Here is a 25,939-nt window from a genome sequence, read left to right on the forward strand (position 1 = left end):
TTTTAAAAAACCAAAAAACACTCCCATACAGCAGATTATATTCTGCCTTGGTAACTGTTGGTATATGGACATTGCATCCTCGCTGGAATATGTGACCCATAAGGAAAGCTCTTTCATAGTTTTATTTTTCTATGCTTCACCTTTGCATGTCCCAATGTGGATCAGGGTTCCTTGCAGACAGGAGGGACACAACAAATGATTGTTTACTCGTATGTTTGAACTGAATTGTACTTATTAATCTTTCCTGTGGCTCCCTGGTAGTAGAAGACATATTTCTGGTAAAAGTTTCTATGGACAAACTGTTACGGCCACATGCACCCCCAAAGCCACACACGTGTCCTGCGTGTGCACACACACCTCTCTGTTGTGAATCAGAGGGCGGGACGGCCGTATCTCCTATTTTGAAATTTGCTGCTTGTTATGAAGCCAGAGAAAGTATTGATGGGCTTCTGAGATGGCCAGGCTCCGTGTCTTCTGAGGCACCAGGACATCAAAGAAAACAATGGCCTATGGGCTGCTCTTCTTTCATGGAGAAGGGTGTGTAGAGCTGCAGAGAAGAGCTAAACAACAAACCTGTCACTGGCAAGACAATAAAAATAACTGTGTTACTGAAGATAAATCAGTAACTTTAATACTCCTCCCCTGCGCTGGGCATTTTTTTTTTAATTAATTTATTTATTTTTGGCTGCATTGGGTCTTCATTGCTGCGCGCGGGCTTTCTCTAGTTGTGGTGAGCGGGGGCTACTCTTTGTTGTGGTGCGCGGGCTTCTCATTGCAGTGGCTTCTCTTGTTGCGGAGCACGGGCTCTAGGCACGGGGGCTTCAGTAGTTGCAGCACGCAGGCTCAGTAGTTGTGGCTCGCGGGCTCTAGAGCTCAGGCTCAGTAGTTGTGGCGCACAGGCTCAGTTGCTCCGCGGCATGTGGGATCTTCCCAGACCAGGGCTCAAACCCGTGTCCCCTACATTGGCAGGCGGATTCTTTTTTTTTTTTTTTTTTAAATATTTATTTATTTATTTATTTATTTATTTATTTATTTATGGCTGTGTTGAGTCTTTGTTTCTGTGCGAGGGCTTTCTCTAGTTGCGGCAAGTGGGGGCCACTCTTCATCACGGTGCGCGGGCCTCTCATTATCGCGGCCTCTCTTGTTGCGGAGCACAGGCTCCAGATGCGCAGGCTCAGTAATTGTGGTTCACGGGCCTAGCTGCTCCGCGGCATGTGGGATCTTCCCAGACCAGGGCTCGAACCCGTGTCCCCTGCATTGGCAGGCAGATTCTCAACCACTGCGCCACCAGGGAAGCCCGGCAGGCGGATTCTTAACCACTGTGCCACTGGGGAAGTCCTGAGCTGGGAATCTTAAAGGAATGCAGGAAAGGTGTCTCCCAGCTGAAGTATTGGTTAAAAAGTTGGCCTTTAAATTACATTTGGGCTATTTCTTTTCTGGCTGGCTGTATTTTTTGTGATCTATCTAGAGGCTTAGAAAGACACACAGAAAAATAAATCTCGGTTCCATTAAGCACACGCTCTGGACTTGCATATTTGTTCTTATCTTTGGCCCCTCTTTCCTTCCATCTGCCCCCGCCCCCCTCAACGTTCCCCCACCATCAAACACCGGCTCAGGGAAATGTTTACGATTGCTCCAGATACTTAGACGAATCTACGTCCCTGTAATGACTGTTCATCATAGGCAGACTTCTTTTCTTTTTTTTATGAAGCTCTAGCGCTCATACCCCCACAAATCCTAGACTCCAGATATAAACTCATATATGCTTATTTCTCTAGTCAAAAGGGGGGCAAGGAATCAGTCCCCATGTACACTGTCAGTCCAGGAACAAGGGTCAGCAGTGACAGCCAAGGGTGCAATGCCAGGGGTACAGGTGAGATCAGCACCAGTTAATGCATTGGCCTCCATTTGGAATCAGGCACAGGCCCCAGCTGAGATGGATCAATATTTAATAATGGTTAGATACAGTTATGTGTACACGAAGGGGTCTCCTTTCCACCCTCATGGGGAACTGTTGGCAACGACACTGCACATCAGCACCTCATAACGTCTGGTGCTAGCTCCTCTGGCAATTCCTATTTTTATCAGCAGTACCATCCGCTTCTAAAATGCATAACAAAGATAATAAGCTAACTCCCCAGAAGAGATCTGTCTGGACCGAAGTGGGTAGGGACCGGCGTGTATTCATAAAGGCCGGCGATGGAATTTTCCTTCCTGGAGATGTGGGCTGGAAGGGTGCTCTGTGGTCCAGAAGGAGAGGAAACAAGTTGTTTCTGAGGGTACTTATCTGTGCAGAATTGGAAAGCAGGCCTCCCGGTTCTAGGGACATCACAGAGACGAGAGAGAAAGACTGCAGGCTGCTGCCCTCCCGGCCCCTCCAGCCTCTGTCTGTGTAACCTAGAGCCCGTCACCTTTGTCCCACTTCACCTTTCTCATCTGCAACAGGGCAGGTTTCAGCTAGCCGCTTTCCCAAACCTGGCACTATTGACCTTTGGGGCTGGGTGCTTCTGTGTTGTTTGGGGCTGCCCTGTCCACTGCAGGACGTTGAGCAGCATGCCTGGTCTTCACCCACTACATGCCAGTAGCACCTCTTTCTCCACCTGAGAGTCTGGACAACCACGACTGTCTCCAGACATTGCCAAATGTTCCCTGGAGGGTAAAATCACCGTCATACACCCCACGCCCATCCCTGGAGTCACCGGGCTAGCCAATCCCTAGGATGTCTCCTAACTTTCTCGGGCTCTATGTCTGTCTTTCCCTCCTTGAACATTTCCATGTAGAGATGTTAGTTAGAGGCACAGACCGCAATTGTTTGTAAGCTCCTCCCACATACACCCTTCTCTGGTTGCCCAACTGGGGTTCGCTTTCAAAGCCCAGACGTCCCCTGTGTGCCGTGAACCTCACTTCCCAGCCTTCCAGGGCTCAGCGGTGCCGTCTGAGTTGCCACATTCCTTGGCACCCCGCACCAGATGCTCCTCAGTTCCTGCTGCAGAGGCAGATATCGTGGCCACAAGCACCTTCTTGTTCCCACAACTTCCCTCCAGGGCCAGAGGTGCCCAGACTGACCCTCTCCTTCGCACTTTACCTACATCTGCTGGGCTCCCTCTCAGGCCCCCTCTGCAGGTTGCCAGCAATACAGGGGAGAAGCTGCTGAATGGCTCATTACCCAGGGCAGATTCGTCAGAGGCGCCTCCGCCTGAGCACTGCAATGAATCCTTCAATTGGCTACGAATGAATGCATTAATCTGGGGTGATTAGAGTCTTTTATCAGGCTGCCTGAAATATACTGCCTTTCCGAAGCTTACTGAGCAGGCATTTCACCCCAAAGGGATATGTAGGAGGGGAGACTATATTGGCACTAACTAAAACAGAACAGCTAAGAAAAATACGAAGTGGGGGACGCAGAGCAGCAGCTACGGGTACGCTGAACACACTTGCAGACTTTTCATCGGGTTTTTTTCAGGGCACCCGAGCCTAAAAAAAATCACACCATCTGAGCAACTTCCTTCCCAGTGAGGATGAAGGAAAGAGAAGCAAGGCTCTGAGAAGGTCCCCGGAGGAGCACATTTTCCTGTGGGACTGTCTAGTGAGGGTAGAGAGGCCAGAGGCCCGCCGGCTCCGTTCCCATCATGCACACGGTGGAGGCTGTTAGACGGATGGATACAGACAGTGGTCTTCGGGGATGCACGGCGCTCCCCTGCACATGGGGCCAAGCAGCCGTGTCCACATACCAGCCACCAGCACGCCCTCTCTGCGAGGATGACATAGGTGCAGTCAATGGCCAGTCACCCAAGCTCTCAGACCCTCCTGAGTGAGGTCACAGGGACCCCCAGCCAGGGCGCCTGAGGCAGTGGTGCTGGAGCCGGGTCAGAAGCGCGGGACTCCTGGCCCCAGTCCCCAGTGCACTCGGGGCCAAAGGGTTGATGTCTCGGGGCTCATTGTCTTTATTTATAAACTAGAAATGATTACAACTGCCTTGCCTTATACGGTTTTTGTTAAGAACCAAATTAGGCAATTTATGTGAAAACGCTTTCACATCATTAAAGAAAAAACTATGAGGCATGGCTGTGATGCTCTGACCCAAAGGCCGGACCGTTTAGGGCGGGGTGGGGGAGGGGAAGCGGTCTGTCCCACGCACTGGCCACGTGGGTGAGGAGCAGGGTCTCCACCCGCTGCTGTCATCGTGTGGGTTCCTCAGGGAGCCGTGACACCAAAGCCAAACCGAAAACGGGAGGCCACCTAAACAGCCTGAGACTTGATGGGGTTTCCACGGAGAGGTCTGGGCTGTTAGAAATGCCAAACTAACGTATTGGTGGGTCTGCTGGCCACTGACCGATTCCTGCAACTTTGGCTCGTCTGTTTTCCAATTTGCTCGATCCCGCCCACCCTCACTATGGTGTGTGCTCATCACGGGCAGGGTGTGATGAGCTCCTGCCAGGAGGTCCCCGTGAGGCGAGAGCTGTGGGAACAGCCCTGTGGTCCAGTGTGGTCACCAAGGCTCCTGCAGGTGTCTCTTTCTTTCTGTCTCGTCCATTTGGAATCCAGTGGGTTTCCCAAAGTCCTGGGATTGACTGACTTCTATCGTCCTCTTAACCACCTAAGGCACAACCATTTAGATTTGACTTCCTTCTTCGCCTAATCTCTATTTCTGGGTGGAAAAGAGATTCATGGGCAAGTGCGGCCATTATTTGTGATTAGGATGAATCAAGTCCAGTGCAGCTGTCTGCTTGTAAGTGCTATGACCCGTTATTTGCCTGAGCACAAAGCAGGGTCAGCATTAGAAAATCCAAGCCCAAAAATAACGTGAAAGTGATTGATGCTCCTGAACCCGGCAGCCCCTTGCTACCCTCTCCTGGGCCCTCTCCCAGCTTTCAGAGAAGCCGTGCTCTTGGAGAACTAACTTCCAACCCTCCTCCATGCCACAGATCTGGAGCCTCCTTTGGTGATTGGGACCACAGACTCCAATCAGATATTCTTCTTTTAATAACTGACATTTTAAAACTATATACAGCAAAATTAACAATGCCTGGTCATTCATTTTGGAGTAGATTACCACAGCCCGCTTACGTAGTTACTGGGGAGGGAAGAAGATAACTATGTGTGGAATAACCAAATCATGAGCAATGGGATAACTGGGAGGTGGCAAGTGCTAATTTTGGGTATCATTTTTCATTAGACCAGCACTGGGAAAAATCTTTACATGCATTATAAACGCAGGGCTAATTTCAGAGAGGTGCTCTGATGGAAGAAAACCTCCTTTCTTGAGAGAGAAAAGTGAGAAGTGTACATTAAAGGGAACAGCAAAAAGTTCAACGTCTCCTGCAAAATATGTGCGCATGCATGTGTGTCGGTAGATAGGCGTGTCTGTGTGTACACAGACATGTATGCACCTCTGTGTATATATCTGTATTCATGCACATGTGCTGGGAAGGAGTGAGCAGAGAGCAACAGAGAGGGAACGTGATGTTTAAGCATGTAATGTCTTCCGACATCCAGCATGTAAGAGATTTTTGTTTTGTTTTCCGTTTTTGTCAAGAAGTTCTTCTATTTCTATAGCACTGAACACAGACACAAGACTTTTTTGAGGAACTGGGAGAATAACAGATCAGATACCATCATAAGACTGTCACAATGTATAAACAATCTCAGCCAAAGAATCTGCTGTGCTGAGGCAGACTTCAGTAAAAATCCAAATGAAGAGAAATTAAAACAACGCAAAAGATGAGGAGGAAACAGAAAGCCAGGCATACAGTTTCATAGGAATGTCGCCCTCCTAAACTGCAACACGTGACCCGATGATGTGATGATGTATAGCATAGGTTCACAGTGACACAGTACATTAATAACGCTGTGTTAACCTGCCTGAAGACCCAATACCTATAATTGAATTTTTTTTAGCCAGAAAACTATGTGTAGCTAATGCTTCATTGAATTCATGTGGTAGAATTAGAAATAGCCTAAATTCAAAAAATGCAGCATTGAAATTTTAGGGTGTTCATCTTTCCCTGGGCCTTTCTTTCAGGTACTAAGAGTCGAGGGATGGAACAAGCTTCAGGTGGGATCAATGGCTACACCAGCTTTACTGCCAGGTGGGAGCATCTGGAGTGCAGCAGACCTGCAGGAAAAGGGACTTCCTGTTTCCTCTGACCTGAACTGAAAAGGAGCAGCTCTTCACCTGGAGCCATCTGGTCTACCTAGCCAGTAGTTGGTGGACAGTCTTAGAGGGAGCAGAGCTCCACCTGCCTGTTACTGCAGTGCCTTCTACACCTGGGCAAAGGAGGGTCCAAAGAGAATGAAGGGAGAGGAGTCTGCTTTGGAATTGCTCAAGGAACTAGGGGTCAACTCAGTATCACCCTTTCTTCTCCAAGACAGTAAAGTGGGCAGAGAAGGGACAAATCCTTTTCTCCAGCCTTAGCAAGGAGGCAGACGTTTTGGTGGAATTTCCCCCTTTTGGGGGGTGGACACAGGATATGATGCAGGAAGAACCATGGCTACCCCTACAGCCAGTCCTTTCCAGAGAGGCTCTCTTTCCTACTTTAGTTCAACTGCATGCACAGGCGATGCTGAGATCAAAGGATTTTCCACGGTAATAACATAGGTAACATTCACCAAGCAGCTCACAGGCAAGGGTGCAGGTGTTGCAGGAGGATAGTCGTGTGTGGGCATCAGACTCTAGAGCAGTGATGGCTGTCGTTCAGCAGTGGAGAACTTGAGGCTGTTTGCTTTGACTACAGGGAAACCAGTGCAATCCTTTAGATCAGTGAAATGAAGGCGCTCTGCCTTTGCTGGTGCACCTTTGCTTATTAGATAATGATTCATAATTTCCAAGTTCTCACTAAAATCCTTCCTTCTTGAATCAGAGCATGGTGACTGGGACTGGAAGCATTTTACAGCAGGATTTTCCCAACTCTGGTCTCCAGAATATAATATTCCAACGGAATTCTTTCTGGGTAGTGTGGTATATTCAACAAATAAAAAGTTCATGCATTTGTATAAAATTATTCTTTTTCAATAATTAAATATTGTAAGAATTATTTTCTGAATTCAGCTGTTTTTTTTTTTCTGTCTACCAATTAGATAATTTAGTTTCACCCAATAGTACTTACTGTTTTCAAATACAATAAAGAGAGTGGCAGTTAGCCTAATTAGGGTGTGTGACTATTTCTTGGAGAAGGGATGCAAAGTTTCTACAGTTTCTTAGATCCAGAGAAAACATACTTGTCCTGCTTCTCCCAAGGAACATAGAGCTTTTTCATGCGGCACCTGTGTTTAATAAATGTAGTGATATCAGTTTCAGAAAATGATACTAGGAAATGCACAGTCCATGGGTTCTTCCCCTTAATGGTGGTTGCAAATTTGGCTCCAGAGTCCTGTAAGGACGATGTCCACTAATCTACTGAAGAAGTAGACTAGAGTCTCTACTGAAACGAAAATTCCTTCCGAAAAAAGAAGACTGTGTCCTCCCGGTATTACGTTAAAGTATCTAGCAAGGTGCCTGGTGCCAAGCACCAAGTGGAAATGATTAAGGCAGAGCTGCAGGAGTCAAGGTTCTCAAATGCTCTGCCTGTTTGCTTCACTGCCAAGTGTAGCTGGAGGGACACAGTGCACTCGTCGGGAACAAGTTGCTACACCTCTCCCTGGACTCCTTTGGATCTTCACAGAGTCCTTACAAATGTGTGCATTAATGCACGGGTTGAATAGCCATTCCCTGAGCACCTACTATGTGCCAGTCCCACATAACAGAGGTAGAAATGAAAAAGACAGGAGCATTCAGGGCAAGGGCATGCCAGCAGGTGTAGAGGTTGACAATATATGGAACAAATACTGTACAGCGTCACCATGTGATGTGCATGGACCAAGTGCGATGGGCACACAGGGAGGAGGTCAAGGGTGGGGATACAAAGAAAGCTGCCATGTGTTTGGGTCTTCCAAGGCTGCAAAGGAGAGGAGAGTGTTATAGGAAGAAGAAACAGCACATGTGTGAAAACTAGGAGAAGTAAAATCTCCGAGATGCTGAGGAATGAGTTGGTCATCCATGTCCCTCTATTGTAACCTGAGTGGTGACAAGTGGCAGAAGACAGTGGCAGAAAGATAATTTGGGGTCCCGTTTTGCAGGAGTTTATATACCTTACTAAAGAGTTTGGTTTTTATCTCACAGAGAATGGCAGCCACCAAAGGATTCCAAGCAGGAGAGTAACAACATCAAATCTTTGTTTTGGAAAGATAATGCTGACAGCAATATAGACTGTGTATTGGAAGGCACCGGTTAGAGGAAGTTACTATTATTACCACCACCGTTATTATCATCTTCACCACCTCACCACCACTGTTCCTCACTTTTAACCTTACTTTACCTGCAGGGAATGACTATGGTGTGCGAGCATCCACAGTGCTTTAACCATACTGCCTCAACCAATCACTGCAGCAACCCTATGGGACAGGTATTATTATTAAGCTTATTCTACATACAACATAGAGCAAGCTGAGGGAAAATGCTTAAGGTCACCCAGCTAGTGAGTGACAGAAGTATGATTTCTACACACGGAGTCCACAGCCTTTACACCCTTCACCTCATCATCGCCTGAAAGTATTAAAAGTCCTCGAGAAATGGCATAGGTTGATCCAAGACGGAAAAAAGTAGAGTGGAAAGGAGTTAAGGAATATTTGGTCAGTTAAATTGTAAGACTTAGTGACTTAAATAAACAACACCAACAAAACAGATGCGTACCATAAAGAGAAAGAAATACTTGGGAATTCCCTGGTTGTCCAGTGGTTTTAGGACTCCACGCTTCCACTGCAGGGGGCATGGGTTTGATCCTTGGTCAGGGAACTAAGATCCCGCATGCCATGTTGTGTGGCCAATAAATAAATCAATCCATAATAATGAGACATATTTAAAAGAAATACTTGCAGATGATTCTGAGCTTGGTTGACTGAATGTATGTCGGTGTCATTTGTTGAGATGAAACATACCAGTTGGGTAGACTTATCTCCTGGAATATGCAGTGGGCACTTCTCATTCTTTCAAGATATTACCTGGACTCTGAACCCTCTTCCTATATATCAGAAACCCTAGATAGTGTGAGTCTAGTCTGAAATCTGGTACGGCCAAGAAGCTGTGCTTTTACACTCCAGCAGTTGGAGAGTGGACGTATCACCTGGTCTCTGCGTGCTGGGTGCTCTTGCCAAGGACCTTGCCTCTATAGCAAGCGATGAAAACAGGCAGGAACACTTTGGAATTCATTCTTGTTGGGATGTCTGGCGCTCAGAGGTGTCAGAAGGACCACAAAGGTGCCAAGAACGGTTCCTATGTTAGCTGTTGTGGCCACAATGCCCTGGAGAGACTCTTCCTGTGTTGTGAATTGTTTTCTGTGTGTTGACCTCTTTCCCATTTTTGAATCAGCCCTCTGTGAATTTCATGAGTTCTACAATATAGTTGCAATCAATTCCTTTTTTGTTAAGTCAACCCGAGTCAATTTCTGTCGCTTGAGACCAAGAAACCCAGTTAGGTACAGAAGATAATAAGGGCAGTTTGAAATATGTTGAGTTCAAGTTGTCTGCAGGATATACATGTTAAGATGTTCATTAGACAACCTGTAATCATGTGGGAATTCAGAGGCAGAGCACACCCTGAGGCCTGTCCACATCAGGACCTCCAGCTAATGCCATGGCTGAATAGCATCACCTGGGAAAAACATGAAAGGAAGAGACTCAAAGTTGAAACCCACAGGAATGCCAGCACTTTTGATTTATGAGAAGGATTTAGGTTATTAAACAAAGGGGACTGAGATGGAGTGGGTCAGAGCTGGGTCAATGTCAGGAGAGAGCTGTTTTATGAAAAATTAGAAAAAAATATCAAGAAAGAGAGTGGTAGCAACGACATCAATTTCAGCAGAAAGAGTACTGAAAAGATGTCCTGGGAGTTGACACGAAGAAATTACTGGTGTCCTTAGAAGAACAGCTGACCCTTTAGTAACTTACCCTGAGCTCCTCAAGTAAAACAGGTAATATTAATTATAGTGCTGGATGCTGGACCATATCCACACGGTGATGGACCAGCTTTATCACTTCTTCCCTCTCCATTCTTCTTCTCCCTCTCCCTCTTCTTCTTCTCCTCCCTCTTCCTCTCCCTCTTTACTGCTTTTCTTTCTCCGTCTCCTTCTTTTTTTCTGAAACTCTTTCCAGGAAGGGGCCCATGTTTGCCTGGGACTGGTAGCAGCAGAAAAGACTGGAAAGGCAACCTGACAACAGGAAGCTTCACCAGATTTAATTTTTCATCCTCTAAGGATAAGTGGGGTGGAGGTGGCGATCTGAACTCTTCACTTTGGTGACTATAAAGGCATCAAACTTATAAGAGATTAGTAACTCAGGTCCTTGTGTTTGTGTCCAGCTGCCCAGGACACAACTTACAGAAAATTTTGAGAGGGTTTGTTTTGTTCTGTTTTTTTTTTTCCTCCTCTGGGCTTGGAAACCTAGAGCTTGCAGTTCTGGAATCAAGGGCAGACCAAAACTACTTGTTTAGGGGAAGCTATTCAGTTATATAAAATTTCTATTATTTGTCCTTTTCCTTTAAAGATTTAAAGACATTTTCCCCTTTTTTCTTGTTCCTTTGAAGTTGTCTGCTTCACTTCTTGGCTAATCTCTGCTTTTAATAATAATCCATCACTGTTTAGTAGCTTCTTTAAAAGTCATTTTTGACTTAACATGACTGTCAACTTCTCTCTGCCTCCCAAATTCCCTTGCTAATCATCTCCAGCATCTCTCTATTGGATAATTTCATCCTCTTTAAGGATGCTCTTATTCTCTTTCATCATCACAGATTGTGAAATAATTTATTAGACTGTGAATACACGATACAAAGCGAATGTGAAGTTCCATACTGAATGAATCACCTTTCTCTCCAGACCCAATCAGTCCCTCTTTTATATTCCAAAAGCTCTTAAACGGGTGTTCATGGACCTTTAAAAAGGTTTAAGGAAGAGTACCAGATTTTCCAATAACTTTTTGAAAGTGTATGTGAAGTAACATTGCTATTATTATCGCTTCCGACTTCAAGTGAAAAAATTGAGACTCAGAGAGGTTAAGACAGATGTCACAGTCAAACAGCCAGATTTTAAAGCAGCCAGTCAGCTCTCAGTGCTAAACCACTATGTTATACTACCCCGCAATCGAGGCATCTTCCCATTCTTCTTCAGTTTCCTTACTCTCCATGCCAGTCACCAAGTCCTATGAATCTTCACTGGTGAAAAAAGCATTTGACTCTATAGCTTATCCATCATCATGGCTAATTACCTTAATTCAGGCCATTCTCACTGCTCCCCTGAAATTACTAGAGTAGGGTATGCCAGTTTTGTACCCTCTCCAGACCATCTTCCAAAATGACTTCAAGTTATGTTTTCAGAAACACAAATCTCCTTGGCGTATAATATTTTAAAGTAGTCCCTTTTCATTCAGGTTAGCAGCGTGTAAAATCTTTAGCTGAGTGTAGAAACTGAGGATCTTTAGGACTGGCACACTCACACCTCTGCAAGCTTATGCTTTACTGTAAGGTGCCCATTCAGTCAATCTCTCTCTCTCTCTCTCCCCACCCTCCTACACACACACACACACACACACACACACACACACACACACTCGCAGCCTTTGCCTATCCACCCCTACCTTTCAATCGTTAGTGCCCATAAACTGTATTAGGTTCTTTGTCCCTTCCTCCTCTCCCCAGAATTTTCTCTCATGCATCCATTCTGGCTCCTTGGATCAGAAGATGCTCTGTCTTCACACAGCTAACTTCTGTTAACCCTTTAAATCTAGACCCAATCTAGATGCCTCACGTGACTCCTCTACCTTGAACCAGGTCAGTTTTAACCCTCTTTTTTGTTTCTCCAGCATCTTAACAACAGTTCATTGCATTAGATGTTAACAAAGGGTGGAGCATCCCGAAAACTCTTTGAGAACAGCAATTCTCTTTTAGCTCTTAATACCCAGACAGCACAGAGCGCCTGAAACATGGCAAGTACTCAATAAATGAATGGCGAAATATATAAAACCAGGACTGAAAAGTGAATTCAGCTTACTTAATTAATGTAATTGGTTGAACTGAATAACTGAAACACCCAAGTTTTTCTTTGCTTTGAATCTATCAATCCAACCGACAAGTTAAATGTTAATTTCTAATAACCTACATTTCCCATAATACTGAAAAAACATTTTTGTTCTGAATAAAAATCTTTCCTCTCTTAGATGGCCTGTATCTACACTAATGAAATCCTTATTATTTCGATTCAGTTTTTAATCCCTTCTTCCCCATCATGTTTTCTTGATGGACAAATGATGAGCATCCCTACCCCACACTCAAGTTTTAAAATAGACAAATGATCCACATGCATAAAAAGCACAAGTTGTCAGTTGTCCAGGGCATATTTAAAACAACATTAAATTATACATAATTACGTACTGTATATATTTATATATGTTAAATTATATATATATATTAATCAAATTATTCATAATTATTTATATGCCACAATCTCCACAATAAACTTGAGACATCTTACAATGGAAACACAAGATAAAAGACTAAGTAAACACATAAAGTAAGGTCCAAGGAAGAGGAGAATACCTCAAATGGCAATCATAAATGTCAACACACATTCTGATGATAAGCTTTAAATTTCTTTTGGATAAAGGGCAAAACGGGAATGATATTCAGTTATATGAATGCTGTGTTAGGTAAGAAGGAAGCACTGCGGCTTTTCCAGATAATAAAGAAAAAAACAGATAACTTACATCATATTAAAGTTTGTCCCCGCCTTTTTTTTTCCAAACAGGTACTAAGCATAATCTATGTGTTTATCCCTGAGACCTCAGCCAAGTGCTGAGGCTCTGATGATCCAGAGTTTCCCTATCTATAAGAAGACACTTTCCCTATCTATAAGAAGACACTTTCCCTATCTATAAGAAGACACTTTCCCTATCTATAAGAAGACACTTTCCCTATCTATGACATGTACTCCATGCTATCTAAGACCTATATCATTTTATGTTCCATAAAAATTTTAAATTCTGGCATCAACATGGATATGTATTCTAAAATCCAGTTTACTCTGAGTTATTCAGTCAAGTCTCTGAATTACTCCATTATTAGCTTTCATTTATTTTGTCATGGGTGAAGAGTAAAAAAAAAGTTGCTTTGGAACATTTATAATCTAACACTGAATAAGGAAGCAAACAGTATCCTGGATTAAGACTGCGTCTTTATTTTTAAAAAGGTTTTGAACAGTTGCCTGAAGCAACTGGGAATTAACTGAGGTTTACCTGGTCAGGATAAGTATATTAGTTCACAGCCATTAAGGCAGAGATCCTAATCTTCCCAGTATTTCACCCCATGCTCCACTGGGGCTTCACTGCTTTCAACAACAAGATTTTCATTAGCTCTGGGTGTTTCGTTAATCTGCTTGGTTCATTGCTCAGGTGTGGAACCACTGAACTCAATTATGGCTCCATGCATAGAGTTTTGAAGGATAGCATTACTAAGAGGTTGCTTGTTAGGAAAAATTCAAATGTCTTCTGAAATGTTCTGTGTTTTATCTGACTTGCTGTAAAATATCCTTATGTTTAGCAACGAAACGATAGTAAGGATAATAACATAAAGTCAGCCTATCTTGTCCCTTGCTCCACTTTGTGGTAACGTAAGCACACGATAATGTATTAATGTTCTGGTACTCGACAGCTGGAATTGCTGAAGCCATGAAATTGAGTCATACCGTGGTTACTGGACTGGAGTTTACTTGTCTAAAGCCAACTGAATCAGAATGAAAGGGAGCTTCTGTCCATGGTTCTGAAAGAAATCAGTCAAATCCCACAGGATTCGATACTGAACAAGTTCAAAGGAACCTCTTATGTTGAATCCTGCATGTATTGTGATGTCTCTAATAAATCAATTACCTTCTGGCAGCAAAACGTCACAGCATTTCAAACTCTGATAATCACCTCCACTTTGCTGAGCTTTAGGCTGTTATAACCCACACAATCTAGCAAGGAACGCATCAAGGAGAAGGCTGAGCAACAAAGAAACAATAGACTTTAGGCTCATATACTCGACTAGGATTCAGAGAGGCTAAATCCTTCCTCACTCCCCGAATACTAGGGCATATATAGATATAATATCGCATGTCAAGCATAATCTGTGAGGACATCTACCGCTTAGTGTCTTCTTTGGAAAGTCCTTTGGCATTTATAGAGAAAAGTCTCTCAAATACTTATTTGTTAAACACCACTGTATGCATGATCTCTTTTGTTACTTATATAATCTAGTTTTACACCCTTCAAATGACAAGGTGTGACAATATCTTCTACTCGCTATATTGCAAAAGGGAAAGAAACTGCCTTCAGCTTAAAAGTACATCTCCTATCGAGACGACAACTCTTCCTGAAACTAGTTTTTCTATGTGTGTATTCTTTTTTATCTTTGAAGGATGATTCTATCTCTCTAACTGACCAAAATGCCCAAAACGCATCTTTTGCAAATGCCCGCCTTTTATCACCTAGCCTTGTGCAAACAGCCCCACCTGAGATGCAGCACCTGACTCCTCTCCCTTTGCAGTGAGAAGCCATGTGAGTTTCCCAAGGGCTGGTGAATGAACACGCCTTCTGCACACCACACAGATTCACTTCTGCACACAGTGACATGTAACTGGGGGAACGACCTGAATGTGCTCTGATGTCAAGCGTATGTTAGGACCACACTAAAGGGTAATGATACAGAAATAAACAAAAAACCTGCCTGGCTCTTGTCCGGAGTGAAATGAGGGCAAAGGGAGCCTTCTTGAGATGGATAATCCCAAAACAGTGTAAGGAGTGCTGCAGTCATGAGAGGAACAAAAATCTTTGAAAGTTCAAGGACGGAGACCCACAGCTTTCTTGAAATGGGGTGGGGTGGGGAGTGGGACTCTAAGAGTGGCTTCTCAAAGAAGGCAGTTAATTTCAGTCTTAGAGAATGGGCTGGTTTGTTTGTTTCAGGCTGAGAAGGAAGTTGCAGAGAATGGCGGGATCCTAACTAAAGGTTCTCGGTTATACCTCTCACAACCACTCCCAACTCTCAGTCTCTGCATCTCCATCTCCAGGAAAGTGGAGGAATTACTCTTCATCTGCCATAAAGACTATGTTCTGTTATATTCTAAATTTCTACAAACTTGGTTGACTTTACCAAATCTGAGGTTCTAATGCCTACGGAGCAGAAGAGCAGGAGACAGGGTGTGGACATACATGGGGGGATGACAGTGTGGGCTACAGAAGAGAGCAGGGCTGAGGGGGACGTGGTGATCCCTGCAGAGCAGAGAGAAGACCCCAGGCTGAGGTGGGGAGGAAACGTGCCTCCACCCACTCTGTCATTGAGAACCGAGGTTACCGCACACCTTTGCTTAAGAATCTTACATGTATATACTCTGCACTAAATCATTCTCCAGTACCTGACCTGGACACTTTCATTACCCACTTTATTTGCAAGGCCGCAGCCTCCTACCTCCCAGGACTGCATGTGGCAGAGCCCCTCCGGCATGCTGCAGGGGAAAGTGCAGGTCCTTGGTGCCCTGGTTCAGAACAGCCAGGTCAGATAAACGTGAAGTCCTGTTACTCAGAAATACCCATCGAAGGACAGGAGAGGATTTGATTACCGTGAATTCTCCTCCACACTCCTCTTCCTGCCTGACAATCACCTCCCTCTCCAGAGCAACAAGCATGTGAACACAAACAGACGTGAGGCTTTTCAAAAAGTAATGAACTCGGAGGCACTGGAGCCAAGGCGAGCATGGTTTAAATGCAGGGCTCCAGCAACCCAGAGAGGCCATCAATTATACAGCCCTGCCATCGAGGAAGCAAAAATAATATTTCAAAGAGTCATTGCCAGAGAGAGAAAGAGAAAGAAGAAAATGCCACAGAAATCACACCATTCAGAGCAAGCAGTTCCAAAAGCAGAGATGAGTGGATAAATCCCGCCAAGGCAGCTCCCTCCACCCAGAGGGAAAAAGGCAGGACATGGTGACTTCCGTCCTGCCCAGCCCTTCATCCAACACACCTGAGTCCATGGTGCCACTTTGTCAGCCTTGTTTTCCGTTACCCCTTGGGGTATGTAGAAAAGCACATTCTTCATTTGCCAATCCATTCCCAAACATTTTTGAGAGCTTAACATTACATATCACGGGATATAAGTACAGGAGTCATTTCTTTGTATTTCACCAGTTCACATCCGTGTTGTAATTTTATTCTTAACAATAACTATCTGAAGTAGGGAAAGGATCACTATTATGTCTATTTAGCAGATGACAGAATCAAGGCCTGGAGAAGTTCAGTGACTTGTCCAAGGTCAGCCAAGGTTAAGTGCCCAGCAAAGGGTCTAGAAAGCAGAAGGCCATCAAGAAACATTTTTTGATAATAAAGCGTGATGAGACTAAATCATTAAGTATATGAGTCACGGAGCTGGTGCTCCAGTAGCCAGTGGAGGCCTCTATCCAAGGCCTCTCTCTGTTGAAGGCAATCTATTAAGAGGTAGGTAGGGTCAAAGTAGGTAGGACCAAACCGTTTATAAGCCATCGTCGAACCCCAAAGAACAGAAGACACACTCTTTGGCTAGAGCATTCTGGAATGTTTTTGGTAGATGCTGTCATTGCAGGTGCTGTTCCATGATTTTAAGAGAGCAGGGATGGAGACGGTCCAACACTTAAGAAAAAGGTTCAGCCCATTTAGGCTGTACTGTGGTTAAAAGTAAATGCTTCATCTTATAGAAGGGAGGGGAGTGAGAAGACCAGCAGCTCTGGAGCCAGGGGGCTTCCCTCTTTACTTTCTTGGACACTAGTTACACTCTCTGAGCCTCACTTTCTTCACTTAGAAAATGGACCTGATAATACTTGCCCTGCTTCATCAGCTGCTGGCGCTAGAAGACAGGAAAGACACTTTATAAAGTCACATGCATACAACTATTACATATGTAGTAAGAGTCTGAGAAACTGTCCTCTGAGGATCCCAGCATCCCCTCACAGAAAGGAGGAAATGGCAAACCAACTACACACCTCTGGTCGAATTACTAAAATAGCAAAGAGTAGCAGCGGCAATCATAATGCTTACTCATGTTGGTTTAAACCAGCGTTGTGGTTTAAAAATACAAAGAAAACGAACAGCGATAGTAAAAAGCATAGGATTTGGAGTAGTCAGAACAGAAGTCCCAATCCCCACCTCCTCTGTGCTCAGGAACAGTCATAAACAGATTACTTAACCTCTGCCTCCTTGGTCATAAAATGGTAATGATGAAGAGATTTAACTCAAAGCTTCTATTGAAGTTTAAATTAGAAATGTGCATATAGGAGGTAACACAGTACCTGGAAAATATGTGGAGCAATTATAATAATTATTTGTAGTATGACAGGTTGTCTCACTCTTGGCACATTTTCTGCGTAAGGACGGGTGGATTGACGTGGAGTTATTTCCCTCCCTTCTAGATAACCTGGGAGATGTTTAGACACAGAGAGTTACAGGATGACATGTGAGGGGCATGACTTTTTATATCAGTCCTTTGGTATTACAGTTGATCTTGCCTGGTTTCCTCCTCCTACATTGATCTGTTCAGAATGCTCCTGACACAAATGCAATTTTCTGTGGCCAGCAATCAAATTCGCCAATCAAACATGGCAAAAGTGATCAAAACAAAGGGCACAAGTGGTGCTATTTCCAGCACAAATGATCAGTTCCTGAGTTTCTGACAGCTTCAGATGGAAAAATCAAAATAACTTGAGACAGAAATAGCCCAAAGACCCTGGGCCCCCAACCCATTTGCAATATTCCTATGGGACCTGGAGCCCTCCACGATGCACAAATACGGGATTACACATCTTGTGAGGCTGTGTGCTCGGGGACCTGGGAATTAGCTGGCCTTTCCAATACTGTCTCTGATTTTAATTATTGACATTTAAGTAGATTTTAACAGTCTCATTCCTCTGTAAAGCCAAAACATATCTGTATCACCCAACCAAACTTAGGATGATTTCTAGCCAATGAACAGATTTTCCCCAAGTCCTGTTTTTTTTGTAGAGAAGACTTGTGTTCTCTGAACACATTTTCTGACTGTGTCTTAGCCAGAGTGCTGAGAAAAGGGAGTAAAGTAGATGAGAGGAACCAGGGGGAGGCAGACACGGTTCGTGCAAACCACCCGTGGTTTTTAACATGTAGACATTACAAAACATCTCTTTATGAAAGTCATCAATTGCTAACCCTTTACCCATACCAAGTTCTGCAAGAGCAGAACCCTAAATAGATGCATATGATCTCTATCCTCTCCGCAGCCTTCGCTGATTGGAATAAGTGTGGTCACCTGACTCAAACGAAGACCATCTGACTTGAGATCCTGCTAATCTGAACTTGAGGCACTAAAACCAAGTCACTTGGCTGTGATCTGTCAGCTGTCTGGATGTGCACAGAGGCAGGCCAGGGCCGCATGTGAGATGAAGTTGGGGGACCACAGAAACCCTAAGGAAAAGATTCAAGAGGCCATAGGAGAATGGAGGAAAGAAGCAAACATAAGGAGACCACAGCCCCGATAGAGAGCGAAGAGGATCCCAGGCCCTCCTTAGAGGGTTTGCTGTTCCTCCCGAACTTGTTTCCACAGCAGCTGCCCATCTTTCCAATAAACACTCTTCTACTATTTGAGTGAATTCCTGCAATTCAGCTGGAGTTTCTACTATTTGAGTGAATTCCTGCAATTCAGCTGGAGTTTTTAACCCTGGCACAGAGTGGGTTGGGAGAAACTGTCAGTGAGGGAAGCAAACAGACAACAGAGGCAGAGGCATGAAAGGATATTATCCTTTATTTAGGGGTCAGCAACAGGACAGGCGGGGACTGGATGAAGGTCAGAGGGTGTGTCTGGCGAGCCGGGCTGCCCTGGGAGAAAGTTAGTGAACCTCTAAAGGGAGAAGTAAAGACACTAGAATCTCTCACATAATGAATGATGAGGAATTAGAGATTCATTCAACAACCCACATTTACTGAGAACAGTATCTGACATTCAGTGGATGATACTTGAGCCCCAAAGAGTTACATCTTTTGGGTAAAGAGATAATTAGAATATAATGAGGTAAGTACAAGGAGAAACCTATGCAATGCTTGAACTGTCTACTTGGGGGAGAAGGGGAGACTTAAGGAGCGTTAACAGGCATCGTCAAATATTATACTTTCCAGCATGAGGTCAGGACCATTTATGTGGCTCATTTTCCTACCACCAGCACTCAGGACGGTGTCTGACACATAGCAGGAGTTTAACAAATATTTGTCAAATTGAATTTAAAAAAATGCTGAATGCTTCCTAATATTAGGCATTTCACCTAGTTTTAATCCCCCCTCACGATAAACTGATGAGTGGTTATTCTCAGGCCATTATAAATGAGAAAACCGGAACTCAGAGAGATTAAGTATCAGACTGAAACATACACAACTGCTAATATTCAGCCGTTTTGATCTAGAGCTTATGGAAATTTACATGGGTAGTAAGATTCAAAATTCGCATCTCTCAATTCAAAGCCAAGCACTTTTTATTACTGCAAAGGATTCAACTTATTCTATGTAGTTCTAGGAGAATAACCAAGAGTCAGACATTAGATGGAGGCACATTTTTGGCTTAATATTAAGAAAAAAAAAGCTAGAGCTCTTCTAAAGGAAATAGGACCTACATGACTAGATGGTTCCCCATCATTGACAATCTTCAAATGAGTGGTAGTTTCTATCTACTATCCACCTACCTACCTCCTATTACGGAGAGACTCAGGTTTGGGGAAAGGAACTGTGGGAAGATACAGGACCTGGGGTTTCTATGTGTGTTAAGAGCACATCCTTTATTCTTTGGGGATATGAGGGAGGTTGGGGAAAATGAAGCAGACAGTGTCTTCTACCTTGACCTTCATGCATTTTCAGTGAAATATTCCCCAAGAATCTTTTTCAATTGCACATGATGTGGGCACACAGGCTTAGTCAGCCCTTGGCCCTCAGCATCTAAAGGTTAACATTCGGCAGGTGTCAGGGGCCAGCCTGGGTGGTTGCCTCCCTCTCTGTCCCAGAGTGAGGCAGTCCTCCCCCTTCTCCCAAACCCCAGCCTTTTACCAGAGGCTCTGACAGTTCCTGGCATAACTTCCTAACACTAGATTTCTGAAGATGTAGGACCTAGTAAGGCACAGAGAGAAAGATGGGATGAGCTGAAGTCCAGGCAGGAGATGGTCACAGCTCTCTGCAAACCTCCAGAGAGACACTGACACGCTCCAGTCCTGCCAGGGAAACTCCATCAATATTTACTTCCAGTTTTTCTCCTGTTTGTCTGTCAGTGTTGAAGACAAAGACATGATGCTCCTTCTGTGTCTCATCTCCAGGCTCAGGCCAGTGGCAACGCCAGTCCAGGACGCTATTCTCAGGATGGGGAAGTAAACGCGGAGACCGCCCTAGCTAACACAGCTGGCTGGAGATGTCTACACCCCTCAGAAAGCGTTTTATAAAGTGTGTGGTGGCTCCCTCCTACAATGGATTGACGTAGTTGAGCACTCAGCCACTGGCCCTTAGAAAGAAAAGAAAGGAAGATGAAATGAGAATGAACCAGAGGTCCAAAATAAGTGAAAAGCCAAAGGATTGCGTGATTAGAACTGATGACTCAAATCCTAGGAATAATAGAGACCAAAACAAAAGGAGGTGAATGGATAATGGATTAGATAATGTCTGAAGAGTTCTGATGTCTGATTCCAAAATCAATTCAGCACACCAGTCGTCCGCTCAGCAGTTCTGGCGGTGTGACTCCAAAAGACCTTCCTGGTACAACCACCTGAATCCCAAGGGGGCCAGGCTTCTGGGTCTGGGATGAGTATAAAGCCAAGATCTGCTTTACACAAGCTTTTATCCTGCCCTGGGAAGCGAGCTACTCTCAAGTCTGGGCTCCTCCCCTTCCTGCAGACAGATTTCTCTCAGGCCTTGGGTTGACTTAAAGATTCCCCAGGAGATCTGGCCTGAAAATCAGTTCCAAAAGCCAAAAAAAGCTGAGGAGAGCCAGATTAAAGTATCAGCCCAGAATTTATGCTCTAGACTTAAGGTTTAATAATGCAACAGAAAATCAATATTTAATAAAGCAAATGATGGAGAAAACCGCTGCCCAGGAGATGAAGCTGCTGCACTGTTTTCAAATGTCTCGGCCCCAGAGGAGGCTGGTCCCAGAGGAGGCTGGTCCCAGAGGAGGCTGGCCCCAGAGGAGGCTGGTCCCAGAGGAGGCTGGTCTGGCAGAACGCACTGGAGACGAGGTTGGCAAGAGAGGCCGGCACGCAGACAATCGCAGGTCCCACTGATTCCTATTCTGTTATCTCTGGGCGAGCTGGCCATTTTTATTAAAGGACTAACATGGAATGATGATGAGAGCGCTATAAGATACCCAACAGAGTAGGGACAGACGGACCAAGCCAGCCTTCAATTGGCAGCCCAGGACTGTCCAGACCCAGGCAAGAGGGCCTCCTAAACTCACAGTCTATTTGGAGAACGGGGAGGGTGAGGATGGGCCTAGATTTGTACCTCTTTAGATGGACTCCAGAGAGGGAACAAAAGATGAGTCATTCCAGCCAAACTCACCGTAAAATCAGCAGTGGGGTGAAATGTGCTTACTCAGCACGAGCAATGTTGTCAACAGTGGCTTGCACTTAGTAGGGATACGGATTGCCACTGAGTGATTCACGTATCTGGAGAAGACTGGGCCAAGGAATGCAAAGTTTCTTGGATGCTCTCTGATTACAGTGTGGATTGTGAGGTGTTTCTGAGCTGCAGGAAAACTTAACTGGATTACGTCTCTAGGCTGCCTCCTTTGCAGCAAATTAAATATTTCTGGTTAGTCATTTTTCATTGGAAATTATTCTTCCCTTTGGGGGCAAAACATGCTTCATCCTGTTTATTTCTCCTTGACCTAGACGTCTGGGTCATAGTTCATTTCATATTCTTATTTGGCTAGAAGGAAATACAGTTGTTAGATAGCCAACAACCTTTGGTGAGGAGAGAAGGCTACACACATCCGCCCTGAACAAGCTCATTGTGTTTCCTGTTACTGAAACTATGCATGGCCACCATGTATAATGCAATAAATTCTTTGAGTTACTGTGTCTTCCATTCATCTAGGGCTCCCAGTGTAGCTGGGAAGAAGTACAGACAACTAAAGCCAATACGTTGTTCATAACTTGAGAAGACTCAGGCAAGGTACGTGCCAGCCACTGCCTGAATAGGAATGAACTCACTTGTAACGGACAGACTGGCTACTCCCATCTGTTCTCTGAAAACACAGAGTGGAGACAGCACAGTGTATTGCTCTTCGTTAATTAGGAAACTTCTTCAGAAATCCTGAATGCAACTGTAAATTAGCAGGAAAATATTTGCTTCAGACGAAAACAAGTCAAGATGAAAGGAGGAGAAGATGTGAGGAACCCAAAGCCCAAACAGTAAGGAATGAGGTCGGTCTTGCTTATCCTTGTACACGCCAGCCAGAGAGTTGTGATGTATTGGGTTGGCCAAAATGTTCGTTTGGGTTTTTTTGTGAATTTTTACTGAATGAATGAATGAATAAAATTTGTTGAAAATAATTCGTTGAAAAAGGAGCCTGCTGTGTGGGGAGTTGAGAGAGAGAAGGTCAAATCCAATAGCACGGTCTGGGAGACGTCCAGGAAGAAACCACAGCTCAGCCAACGGTTTATCCCGTGAATTTCTCATCACATCACAGACATTCTATAAATAGAAGACAATGGCCCTCTCATATCTCTCGCAAGTAAAGAGCTATGAGACTGAGGTAGCAGGCAGGTTTCAGAAAGTAGCCTTAATGCGAAAAATGACGGCCAAGGACACAGAGACTCTCACCCTATTCCTCTTGTTTGGGCTTTGCTTCCTTTCAAGACGGACAAATTTGGTGTCTGCATAAGTCTCTAAACATAAGTTTAGAGTTCTGAAATTCTGGGTTCCAAATAAGTGTTGTGATCAATTCCTATCCAGTCCTAGACTACCCTGGAAGAGATTTCTGCCGCAGTCTAATAACTAACCCAGTCTTATTTAGCATGAGTGGACAAAGAGGGTTGAATCATTGCAAAACTGACATTATAGGTCTAGCAAACGGGACTTGGAACTTCAGTGATTCAAAAAGATGAAAAAAAAAACCTAGGTCATGTTTTTCAGAATCCATTACAGGGAACTCTGGGGAGAGTAAGGAGAAAAGCTACAGGACTGGGTCTAGACTCCAACAAGCAGGATACAGCAGCAAAAGACAGGGAGAACTTGGGCCATAAAGGGCTTTAGGTGAAAGTTTTCAACACTGAAAGTAATCGATATATCTACTAAATAGCTCAGGGGCTGCTATCAGAGCAGCTGTAATAATAATTTTATTTATAAAATTCTCGCTTCTCCAGAGATGCCCAGGGCACTGTACAATAGCACTAAATAAATTAAATCAAAGCATGAAATATTATGAAAATGCAATGAAATCAACATTGCTGAGGAAACAGGGAAACCCCAAAAAATAAAAGAAAAAGGACTCTTCTCTGCAAGAAGCAGCACTTAGCAAGAGGATGATTTTGAGAAAGCACAGCAAAAGCTCAGCCTCCCGAGGAGGGGGTAAACCACCCACGGGCATCCTTTCAACAACAGATAAGGGTTCAAACCCCATCTTCCATGTGAAAGCTTTATGATCTCTAGCAAGATTGTAAGCCCTTTTAGCCTTGCTTTCCTCATCTACAAGGTGTAGATATCGTATTCTCACCTACTGCCTATGACTATCGTGGGATTTAAGTGAGATTTTGTAAGTGCTAAGCCTGGTACCCATGATCTAGTAAAAACCTAATAAATGTTTCTATTATTATTACTGTGACCACTGGACAGAGGATGTATAGTAGAGGACAGAGATTGTATAAAAGGCAATCAGTTGGGTAAAATGAGATAAGATCCTGAACCAAGGCAGTGACAGTAAAGATGGGGAGATATGAACAAGGGGTATCTATAGGATCAGGTGAGTGACTGAATTAGGGGTGCTATAGGAAGGAAAGAATCAAGGACAACCTCTAGTTCTCTGTCCTTGGCAATGCGGATATAGTGTTTCCATTCTTCAAGGTTGCTAATACACAAGGGAGAGAATTTGGGGTGGTGAGGACAGTGGGGTGAGATGATTTGTTCAATGTTGAACACATCACAGAACTTCCCAGAGGTGAATCCAATAGGCTCTTGAAGATACAGTTTTGCTGGCACTGAATACAAAGATGTGGTTGGTTGTCATGAGTGAAATCGCAGTAGTTGAAGTCATGGGCTCGGGCAGGTCATCGGATATGATGTAGCCCAGGTGAAAAGAATGGAAGAGTAAAGGTGTAGACACCAACAGGTGAGAAAGAGCTGAGAGTAAAACAGCCATATAGGAAGGGACCAATGGGGGAAGGGGAGACCTGGGAGGAATAGCATTTCATCAGCTAAGGGACAAGAGGAAACACCATTCTACCATGACTTCTCTGTTAAATAGAATTGAGAAAAAATAATGAAAAAAGTCATGCCTCCTGAGAGTAACAATTCCATAGAGAACAGGCCCAGTTAGTCTGTAAGGTAAGTGCTAATGCTATTGCCCAGCATCAGCATTGCAAATGCCTTTACTTCTACTCTGGTGATGACATTGAGAAGAAGCAGGGGAGACAGAACAGCAGCCCCATTTGTGGTAACATGCTAGGGGCAACATGGCGACACTAGATCTGAATGCTAGGCCCACCTCAGCCAACAGGTGGCCAGACATGCCATCAGTAAGCATTCAGCGAGGGCCTGCAGGTGATGTCAACTTGCTCAACTTCTTTTTCTGATTTTTTATTGAAGTACAGTTGATTTACAATATTGTGTTAGTTTCAGATGTACAGCAAAGTGATTCAGTTATACATATATATATATTTTTTTCAGATTACTTTCCATTATATGTGATTACAAGATATTGAATATAGTTCCCTGTGCTATACAGTAAATCCTTGTTGTTTATCTATCTCTATATAGTAGTCTGTATCTGTTAATCCCATACTCCTAATTTATCCCTCCCCACCTTCCCCTTTTGGTAACCACAAATTTGTTTTCTATGTCTGTGAGTCTGTTTCTATTTTGTGTACAGATTTATTTTTATTATGTTTTAGATTCCACATATAAGTGATATCATACGATACTTGTCTTTCACTGTCTGACTTACTTCACTCAGTATGATAATCTCTAGGTCCATCCATGTTGCTGCAAATGACAATATTTCATTCTTTTTTATAGCTGAGTAATATTCCATTGTATGTATACACCACACTTTCTTTATCCATTCATCTGTTGATGGACACTTAGGTTGCTTCCATGTCTTGGCTATTGTAAATAGCACTGCTATGAACATTGGGGTGCATGTATCTTTTCAAATTAACGTTTTCATCTCTTCTGGATATATGCCCAGGAGTGGGATTTCTGGATCATACGGTAACTCTATTTTTAGGTTTTTAAGGACCCTCCATACTGTTCTCCACAATGGTTGTACCAATTTAAATTCCTACCAACAGTGTGAGAGGGTTCCTTTTTCTCTACACCCTCTCCAGCATTTATTATTTGTAGATATTTTGGCGATGGCCATTCTGACTGGTGTGAGATGATACCTTATTATAGTTTGGTTTGCATTTCTCTAATAATTAGTGATGTTGAGCATCTTTTCATGTGCCTGTTGGCCATCTGTGTGTCTTCTTTGGGAAAATGTCTATTTAGATCTTCTGTCCATTTTTTGATTGGGTTCAAGGTATAGTCTAAGAACACATGCCATCCTCAGTGATTTTATAGTCTAATAAACATTTTTTACTTATGCACTATTTTTTTCTAATTTAAAGTTAAGACTACTTTGAGAATGGCTAGCAAGACTGATGTT

General features: G+C 43.9%; 1 protein-coding gene and 1 long non-coding RNA gene across 9 annotated transcripts in view; both read right to left on the minus strand.

Moving 5' to 3' along the window:
* The window catches only part of NTM (neurotrimin), a 941,546-nt gene that overhangs the window by 141,525 nt on the left and 774,082 nt on the right, over nucleotides 1-25,939 (minus strand). The gene's annotated exons all lie outside the window — the stretch shown is intronic.
* Nucleotides 655-21,232, minus strand: LOC309667642. Its single transcript, XR_014267872.1, has 2 exons — nucleotides 13,011-21,232; nucleotides 655-12,941 (listed from the first exon to the last, which is right to left on the minus strand). It is a non-coding gene; the product is annotated as an uncharacterized lncRNA (long non-coding RNA).

This window comes from Balaenoptera physalus, assembly GCF_965194825.1.
Source record: "Balaenoptera physalus genome assembly, chromosome: 10".
In the NCBI taxonomy this organism is placed as follows: Eukaryota; Metazoa; Chordata; class Mammalia; order Artiodactyla; family Balaenopteridae; genus Balaenoptera; species Balaenoptera physalus.